Source organism: Cynoglossus semilaevis, chromosome 3 (assembly GCF_000523025.1).
Source record: "Cynoglossus semilaevis isolate Cse_v1.0 chromosome 3, Cse_v1.0, whole genome shotgun sequence".
Lineage (NCBI taxonomy): Eukaryota > Metazoa > Chordata > Actinopteri > Pleuronectiformes > Cynoglossidae > Cynoglossus > Cynoglossus semilaevis.
Window position 1 is genome coordinate 13,536,323 of NC_024309.1, and position 6,807 is coordinate 13,543,129.

Below are 6,807 nucleotides of genomic sequence, written 5' to 3' on the forward strand. Positions count from 1 at the left end.
TCATCCATCCTCCATCCATTCATCCATCCATCCATCCATCCATCCTCCATCCATCCATCCGTCCATCCATCCATCCATATTGTAATTCAAAGTCACCTGCAGTTTCTCCTTGAAACCACCGGGCAGAACAGAAGTTCTCCAGTCCAACGAACTGGATGACATCATCGCCCATGTGACGTGAAAAGCGGCAGCGAATTAGGAGACGGTGATGTCGCTCTGGTCTCGTTACTTCGGTCTGGTCGTTTAAGAGACGCCGTCAGGTGTAAAAAATGTGTTTATAATTTAATCTAATCTGGGTTAAAGTATTGATGGATCTTTAGATCAGATCAGATTAGATTAGATTAGATTAGATTAGATTAGATTAGATCAGTTACTGCTGACGGAACCCTCTTTCTAACCGGAAAGTTGAGGGTTCCAATCCAGCTCTCCGCGTCCTTACATTACCCATCATACACTGCAGAATTTTTTTTTTTTTTTCAGAAAGGTTACCAGGTGAACCATGAATAAGAAGTGACTGGTTTCCAGCTAACGTCTCCACTCATCTGGTTCCACCAGGTGACATGTGATTAGTCAGTTCATCTAGTCAGTAGTTGTGTTTTCCCACTCGGGTCAGTGGTGTCTGTACTCACTACACTGAGCTGAAGTGAAAGGCGAGGTGAGGTGAGATCGAGGGGGGGGGGGGGGGGGGGGGCCCCGCAGACTCTGATTGAGATAAAAGCGGTGCAAACTTTCACAAGCGCTTCATTAACATACAACGACTTACAACTTCCCCTAACCGTGAGTCAGAGCGAGGCACGACAAGAGTCACAACTGAAATGTTCAATATCAAGATGCTTGCACATCAGTGCACTTTCTCAGGAATAAAAAAAAAAAAAACTCCGAAATGAGAGTGAGTGAGAGAGAGAGATAGAGAGAGGTAGAAAAGAAACCACGCTGTTCTTTTCTACATGTTGTTAAAACTCAGAGACAAATCCACTTTGACTCATGCAGCGTTAACGTCGTTTGTCAGAAAGTCGCACACTTTTTCCTGTGTGCTAAAAATTCAGGGCGTGATTTTCATTATGATAAATATAAGCAATATTTATAGACAAAAAAGGAACCAGAACCAGAGAATGACTGAAGTGGGAGTTTCTCTGTGACTGTGACTGACATCTGAACTGCTGCCAGTTCTAGTTCTCTCCAACTACAAGTACATTTTGACTTAACCTATTGTTGCCTGAGCTAACGTTTGTACCATGTGAAATAGGTTTAGGGCTAACTTTTAGCACTTGATGGAATATATTCTTTTTTTTATATATATATATTCTGTCCTATTTTAAACTATTTTTTAATGATATGATAATATTTTGCTGATATTTAACCGTTTTTCATTTCTGAGCTAACCTTCAGTGCATCTTTGTTTAGCTTTTTCGGCTAATGCTGTTTTTCACTTCTGAGCTTCTTTGTTTAGCTTTTTCGGCTAATGCTAACTAAATGATGACTGATGTCTCAGTATATATTTTAAGCTTGATTTTAGCTTAGCTTTAAAATCAACTTAATTGTATTCTGAAGCTACTGCAGCTAGCATGTACTGTGCTAACGTAGCTATTTCGTCACTAACATTAGCCAAAAATTAGCTACTTTCTTGGGGTTTATTATTGCTGTTGTTACATTTGGTTAACCCTGGTTCTTAGCTAAGACTTGGTTAACTTTTGACTAACTAACTAATTAACTATTTTCAGTCTATTTAGCGACATTTTCCCACCATTTTTTTTCCATCAATCATCCCATGATAACCAGTCTCTAACGCAGCCTTTTGGCATCAACGGCGCCCCCCTCTGTCCAGTCAGTGTCAGTTCTGTACACCCCTCAGGGCCTCGGACCCCGGCGTGGCGTTGAGGTCACCTTCCATTTGTGTCGTTGTCAGAGTGACTCTGAGCCTGAGCTCTGATTAAAGGAACCGTCGTACGCTGTGAGTTTGAACCAAACAAAGTAAATGAAACAAACGTGGTCGACCGCTGGAGCGTGATTCCTGGAAAGCGCTTTTCCCGGCGGATCAGTAGCCGTCCGCGATGATGTTTGACTCAGAGAAGAAACAAAAACAAAAAAAAAAAAAAAAAAACTCACGTTTGAAGAGCCCTCCCAACGGCAGCAGCTGCTGGGACGTTGTGTTAGCGGCGTCACCTGTAGCTCGTCTGAACATTTCTCCGTCCACACGCCGACTCCGATGAGACGTCTGCAGCAGGGAAAAAAAAGAGAGAGAGATAGAGAGAGAGTGAGATGATGACGTCCAGTGGATTCAAAGATGCAGCAGCACTTGAACACATCACAGTAGTAGTACTACATCATGTGTACACAGTCGTACTCTGAGTACTGCAGTGTAGACAGAGGGATTAAATGACCCTCAGAGGGAGGTGGGGGGGGCAGTTATTTTAATTGAAGATTTGCTGATGAAGTCGTTCTTTTTTTAACTCACCTCAGACTCTCTGACCTTCAGGGATAAAAATATCCACGTACAAAGAGCAGGAACCAAATTAACTACCACTACACCTCGAACCTTAACTGGGCGAACTGTTAACAGGCAACTTTCTTTTGGTGTTTAGTGGTTGATTTTAGGACATTTTGTCATATGTTTAGGCTAACCTTTAGCTATTTTGAGCTACTGTTTAGTAAATGCTAAATATACGAGCGACACCATTCTAATAGTTATGTTAAGCTAATTTAAGTAATGGCTAATTTTATTAGGCTATTTTGTACTACACTTTTTCAGAGGCTATCTGTTAGCATCATCTTACTTTCTGTGTATTTCTTGAACAATCTTATAGCCATTTTGCTATTGGTTTAATTAACCTGGTTGGTTTGGCTTTTATGAGCTAATTTTTTAAAATCTATCAGTTCTTTTGAAGACTTTCTTTGGTGAGTTTTAGGAAGTTTTTATTTGCTAATTTTACCTATGTTACCTGGTGCTAGGCTAACTAGTTATTTTTAAGCTATTTTTTAGTGAGGCTACTCTTATTAGCTGTTTTTGTTCATCTTTTTTTGCTGTTTTAAATTTTTTTTTTTTGGTTCTTTACATTTATCAGTAGCTTTTTGGAGACAGACATTTGAACTGAGTTTTATTTTTTTTAAAAAAGCAGAAAAAAATGAATCTGCTCTTTAGGCAAATATGAGAAATTACTCACGTTAACTTTTACTCATTCTGTGACAGTTCTTGCTAACTTCTGTCTCCTTCTGAGCTAATTCAAGAAGCTTTTAATGTTGAGCAATTTTGGTAAGACTTCCTTCAACTTAAACCTTCACCTGCTTAATTTCGTACTTTCTTGGATCAACTGTTAGCGACCCGCTCATAGACCACTGAGTAGGACGCCGTTTTTTTTTTTACAGCATTTTTAATTTTTCTAGGAAATAATCAAATATTCGGTGTATTTGCATCAGAGCTGAAGTGTAACCGTGACTTATTTCAAGTGAAATCTTTAAGTGTTTCAGTCGCATTTTACTCCAAGTTCCTGCCATTTTCTGACCCAGATACTGAGTCAGGGTGAAACACCTACGGTTAAATTAGCACACTCTGTTTTTATCTGTGAAATCAGATCTACGCCACCACATGTAATGAACAGTACCGCTGCACGCCGGGTTATACGTGAGACTATATTTAAAGTTGGCGCACAGTTGGCGAGATAATGCAGCTGCTTCCTGTTTGAAGCCAAGTGCATTAAAAATCAATAATCCAAACATTCATTTCCAACTGCAGTTCTGTGGCTTCCCCCGGGAGGAAACGGTGACATTTCGCACGTGTCGTCACGTGACCTCTCCGGTGACACTGGTCAGAGCCGGTGTGGCAGCGGCCGGCGGACGCCGTCGAGGGTTCACAGAGGGCAGATTTGTGAATGAAGTTCCTTCCATTTATGGTGTTCAGAGCAAGAGGAACACATGACACCGACGGTTCCTCCTCACTTTCAGCTGTTGTGAATTTCTGTCAGTGAATGGAAGGGAAAAAAAAAAAAAAAGCTTTCTGTCAGTGAATGGAAGGAAAAAAAAAAAAAAAAAAAGAAAACACTGCAGCAGGAGACCAGTGTCCTTCACTGGTCATCCCTGCATCCACAGACCACTGGATAACTGTATGGGGTTTTTTTTTTTTTTTTAATGTTGAAATTTTCTGCAGCGCTGCCGTCTGGTACACTGTGTCCCAGCCACTGGTCGACACAAACCAGTTCCTCTTTGTGGTGATTCATAGTTTTTCTTCTCTGTCACAGCTTCACTAAAGACGTTTCTGTTCACAAAAACTTTTTTTTTTTTTTTAGCTTTTCTCCAAAGGCGTCCCTCAGGGCGATGGTTTCCACTGAGACACTTGATTCTGTGTTCATTCCAGTAACATTTGACATCGTGGATGTGATTTATGTCTCCATTCAAATAAACAGGAAAAAAAAAAAGTCACGATTTTATGTCAAACTTTTATCACCAGCCGTCCTCGTTTCGTGCGTCAAATTTTCTCTTTTTTGATATATGGCAGTTATTTGAGAGCTAACTTTTGTCTGTTTTTATTTAAACTTAGCTAACTCGTTATTTAAGGTCATTTTTAGCTAACCTTTAGCTATTTTTGAGCCTGTTCTTGTTCAGCTGTCAGTTGTTGTTGGGGGGAGGGGTTGGTCTGACCATTTGGTTTTTAAATTTTATTTTATAAAAATATTCTGTGCAAATTATATTTATATTAATACTTTTGTGACATTTATAGTAAATATTTAGATTTAGAATAAATTAAATTAAAATATTTTATGAAAAAATTCCATGGAATATTCCTGTTAATCGTGATTAATCATGATCATAAATTGTTTTATTTTATTTCTTTTTCCTTTTAGCGTTTACCTCTCGCCTTTTTTTTTTTTTTTTTTCCTTTTAGCTTTTCCCTCTCGTTTTTTTTTTTTTTTTTTCTTTTTCCTTTTAGCGTTTACCTCTCGCCTTTTTTTTTTTTTTTTTCTTTTTCCTTTTAGCGTTTACCTCTCGCCTTTTTTTTTTTTTTTTTCTTTTTCCTTTTAGCGTTTACCTCTCGCCTTTTTTTTTTTTTTTTTCCTTTTAGCGTTTTCCTCTCGCTTTTTTTTTTTTTTTTTTCTTTTTCCTTTTAGCGTTTTCCTCTCGCTTTTTTTTTTTTTTTTTCTTTTTCCTTTTAGCGTTTACCTCTCGCCTTTTTTTTTTTTTTTTTAACGGAAACACTCCTGCACACTCCTGCAGGGGGGGCTGTAACACTGAACTGAACTGTCTCTCGCTGGGGATCAATGGAGCTCGATGAAAATCTTCTTTCAGTTTCTGTTGTTACGAACGTGACGACGTAATGTTGTCAGCGTCGGGTTCTCAAACACCGTCTGTAACGAGGATGTGGATTTGGTTTCTGTAGCCGTGACGACGCAGCTCTGGTCTAATTGGACCGTGGCCGAATTTGAACCCAGGTGAAAAGTGGGTCACAGCGGAGGTGAGGACAGAGGGGTGAGGACAGAGGGGTGAGGACAGAGGGGTGAGGACAGAGCGGTGCATGTTTCTCACCTCTGGGTGTAAAACACCAACAATGCTGCTGCCATGTTTCTCACCTGCGGGTGTAAAACACCAACAATGCTGCTGCTGCTGCTGCTGCTGCTGCTGCTGCCGTCCACACTGAGGGATTTAGTAAGTGGCAGCTTGTTGAATGGACAGAGCAGACCACTGGCGCTGGTGAACAAACACAGCAGCCACATCAAAGGCCCAGGACTGGTCCAGTGACGATAAGGTCAGAGAGTCAGGACGTTTTCCTGAAGTGAAAGAGAGAGAAAAAAAAAAATTCTTACACTGCAGATTAACACAGAGAGTCGACGACGGCAGGTTTCAACCAAAGAGGATGTCGGTTAAAAGTAGGGCAGTATTTTTTATAAAGTAATCGTAGAAAAAATGTCAAAAAAACAAAACAAACAAACAATAGTATCTTTTTCTGTTTGTCTAATTTCTGACATGAAATGAATGCTGATGAACACCCTCCTGCCTGTAGGGGGTGGTAATGCACAATAATGTTTGTTTGCCAGCAGCAAAGAAGAGGCAGAAGAAACGTTAATGAACAAAGATGGAAGACAACACCGGGTGGATACTGTACTGTACCGTACTGCACCGTACTGTACCGTACTGTACCGTACTGTACTGTACCGCACCGTACTGTACCGTACTGCACCGTACTGTACCGTACTGTACCGTACTGTACCGTACCGCACCGTACTGTACCGTACTGCACCGTACTGTACCGTACTGTACCGTACTGTACCGTACCGCACCGTACTGTACCGTACTGCACCGTACTGTACCGTACTGTACCGTACTGTACCGTACTGTACCGTACTGTACCGTACTGCACCGTACTGCACCGTACTGTACTGTACTGTACCGTACTGCACCGTACTGTACTGTACTGTACCGTACTGTACCGTACTGTACTGTACTGTACCGCACTGCACCGTACTGCACCGCACCGTCCCGTACTGTACCGTACTGTACCGTACTGTACCGTACTGCACCGTACCACCAAATGAAGAGCAATGAAATGGACGAAGGACAAACTGTCAGGATCTCTGGGCCAAAAAAGATCCGCGCCCCAGATGTTTACTTTTGTATATAAAAAAAAATATCAGAGCCTGATCTGATCTGTGAAAATGAGAAAAAAAAAAAGAGTTGTTTTATGTAAATGAAAATGTACTGCAGTATTAACTTAGTACTTACAATACTACAGACATGAGTGGTCAGAGTTGGTGTGTGTGTGTGTGTGTGTGTGTGTTGGGGTGGGGGGGGGGGAAAAACCCCACTCACCCCTCACAGTGC

General features: G+C 40.9%; 1 long non-coding RNA gene across 3 annotated transcripts in view; it reads right to left on the reverse strand.

The window, feature by feature from the left end:
• The window catches only part of LOC107988367 (uncharacterized), a 58,087-nt gene that overhangs the window by 22,753 nt on the left and 28,527 nt on the right, over positions 1-6,807 (reverse strand). For all 3 annotated transcript variants that reach the window (XR_001759870.2, XR_001759868.2, XR_003049357.1), the window contains 2 exons: positions 5,559-5,756; positions 2,107-2,215 (listed from right to left, as the gene is read on the reverse strand). This is a non-coding gene — a long non-coding RNA (uncharacterized LOC107988367). The remainder of the gene's footprint in view (positions 1-2,106; positions 2,216-5,558; positions 5,757-6,807) is intronic.